Source organism: Strix uralensis, chromosome 40 (assembly GCF_047716275.1).
Source record: "Strix uralensis isolate ZFMK-TIS-50842 chromosome 40, bStrUra1, whole genome shotgun sequence".
In the NCBI taxonomy this organism is placed as follows: domain Eukaryota; kingdom Metazoa; phylum Chordata; class Aves; order Strigiformes; family Strigidae; genus Strix; species Strix uralensis.
This window is the reverse complement of record NC_134011.1, coordinates 850,001-852,500: the sequence shown is the minus strand read 5'-3', so window position 1 is coordinate 852,500 and position 2,500 is coordinate 850,001. Positions and strand designations below refer to the sequence as shown.

The 2,500-nt window shown below is 80.1% G+C and overlaps 1 non-coding gene across 1 annotated transcript in view; it reads left to right on the top strand.

Annotated features, from left to right (window-relative positions):
• The first annotated feature begins 2,448 nt into the window (after positions 1–2,448).
• LOC141937344 (5.8S ribosomal RNA) overlaps positions 2,449–2,500 on the top strand; it is a 153-nt gene continuing 101 nt past the window's right edge. Inside the window, exon 1 of the ribosomal RNA XR_012626913.1 lies at positions 2,449–2,500. This exon is cut by the window's right edge and continues 101 nt beyond it. This is a non-coding gene — a ribosomal RNA (5.8S ribosomal RNA).

Below are 2,500 nucleotides of genomic sequence, written 5' to 3'. Positions count from 1 at the left end.
GGCGCTCCCTCGCTCGTTCTGTCTCGCCGGCTGCCGGCCCGCCTCGGCCGCCGCCGTCGCCTCCGTCGTTCCGTCTCCCGACGCGCGCGCGCGCGCGCTGCTCTTCGCCCGGTCGGTGTCGGGGCCGCCGCGCGCCCCCCCCGCCGCGCCACACCCTGCTTCTCGCCTCGGCTGGGCTCCGCCGCCGGCGGGCGTCCGGCTCCGGGGACCCGAACCCCTCTCCCCGCAGCCTCACCCGACGGCAGTCCGCTGCCACCACCGGGGAGGCGGGGGGGGTGGAGGCTGAGGGCCCTCCCGGAGTGCCGGGGCGCCGTCGGTCCGAGCGCGAGCGGCGGTGTGTAGGGGGAAAGGGGGATGGTCGCCGGCGCGGGGTGCGTGAGGCGCGACCCCCCCGCCGGCCGAGCGGAGGAAGCCTGCTCGGGCGCGTCGGCGGGAGGGGATCGGCGAGAGCAGCGGTGGCGACGGGCTGGGCGCGGCCGGCGCGAGCCCGGCGAGAGGGGCGGGCGGCGAGAGAGCGCCTCGCGGGGTCGGGGGAGGCGGCTCCCCCGGCCCTTCCCGCACCACCGCGGCGGGCTGCTGCGGAGCAAGCCCGCCGGGGCCGGCCGGCCGCGCAGGGCCGAGGCCGCCGGGCGTTCCGGGCTGGCGCGTGGCGCCCGCCTTGGGCGGGCGAGGCGCCGCGCCGGGCCGTGTTCCCGCGCGCCAGCGGGCGGCCCGAGCCACGGCTCTCCTCCCGGGCGCAGCGCCGGGCTACTGAGGGAAACCCCGGGCCCCGGGCCAGGAGGACGTGGTGGTGGCGGCGGATGTCGGGCGCGCCCCCGCGGGCGGACGCTCCCCCGAGGGCGGCAGCGGGGGAGGCACCCCCGCGGGGCCCTTCAGGTCGTTTCCCTCACCCCAGGGCCAGGTACCTAGCGTCCGCGCCTCCGCGGCCCTCCCTCGGCTGAGCCCGGGGGTCGAAGGCCGCGGAGCCGGGCGGAGGTTTAAAGACTCGGGCGGCGCGGTGCGACACCCGCGGGGCCGGGCCCCCGGCCGTGCGGCGGTTGAGCCTCCAGGGGCGGGAGTTGCTCCCGCGCAGGCCCTGGCCACGGCGGCCGCCGCCCGTGCTGGGGGTTGTCCCTCGGGCAGCCGCGCCGGGGAGGGGTGTCCCCCCTGCCCCCCCTTCTCCGCGGTCCGGTCTCGACGGAGAGGCCGCGGCGCTGGTCCGGCCGCGGCCGGGCCTGTCTTGCCTCGAAACGGGGGAACCCCGGCGAGGGGAGCGTGGGCTCTCTTGCCGGGGCGATGGCGATTCCCCGCGGTGGGGTCTCGCCGGGCGGGGCGGCCTCGCTGGGCCGCCGCGTCTCCGGCGGCGCGCAGCGGCGCGCTGTGGCTCCGCGCCTTGCCCGCGCACCCCCCCCCCCCACGCCCCGGCCAAGGGGGGGCTCCGCCGGCGTCCAGCCGCTAGCCGCCGGGGGAAGGGGCGGCGCAGCCCCGGGCCCGAACGGCGGCGGCGCCGCCGCTGCTCGGCGTGTCGGCCGGCGGCTGCCCGGTGCCGGCCGCGCGGCCGTCCCTGTCCCGGGCCGTGCCCGTCGCTTCGCAGTCGCCTTTCCCGGTGTCGGTCAGGTGAGGCCGGGTGGGCGGCCGAGGGGCGTTCCCCGTCCCGTTCTCCGCGCGGAAGCGGGGAGAGGGGGCGTCGCCCCCGGCTCAGCGGCGTCCGCCTTTCGCCTGGCGCGTGCCTGCGGAAGGGGCCGAGACGAGAAGCGACGGCGGCGGTTTCGGGGAGGGCAGCCGTTGCGGTGCGGTGGCCGGGCGGCGGTCCGGCGGAGCGCCGGGCGGCGGCGGCGGCGAGTCGCCGTCTCGGGTTCCGGCGGTGGCCGGCCCGTCCGGTCCGGTGTGGTGCGGCGGCGGCGCCGCGCGGGGAGTTCCCGGCGGGGCGAGCCGGGGTTGGGGCGCGGGGGAGAGCCGGCTGTCGCAGCGCGGTGCTCGGCGGCGCGGAGGCGCGCGCGGAGCCAGCGGGGGCACGCCCCGCTGCTGCCCGGGCGGCGGGCAAGCATGCGTGTTTGGCCCCCACCCCCCCCCGAGCGAGAGGCGGGCAGGCTGGGCGCGGTCGGGCGCGCCGCGGCCCTCCGTGCGGAGGCCGGGCCGAGCCCGGGCGCCTGGGCCGCCTCCGAAGCGAGCAAGGTGCTTGTTTTTCCCCAGGTCGGTCGGGAGCGCGGGCTCCCCGGCCCTTGCCGTTCGGAGTGTAACCGTTCCTTCCCTTTTGCCCCCTCCATCCCTCCTTCCTTCTCTCCGTGTGTGCTGGTACGGTCATCCGAGGCGAGGCGCGACCGTCGCTCGCCGTCGTCGCGTGCCCCCTCCGCGCGTGCGGAGGGGGGCGGGCGGGCGGGCGGCGGGCCGTCCTCCGAGAGAAGGGGCCGCTTTTGCGGGAGCGGTCCCGGCCCCTCCGCGCGCGCGGGGCGGTGCCGAAAGGCAGACAACTCTTAGCGGTGGATCACTCGGCTCGTGCGTCGATGAAGAACGCAGCTAG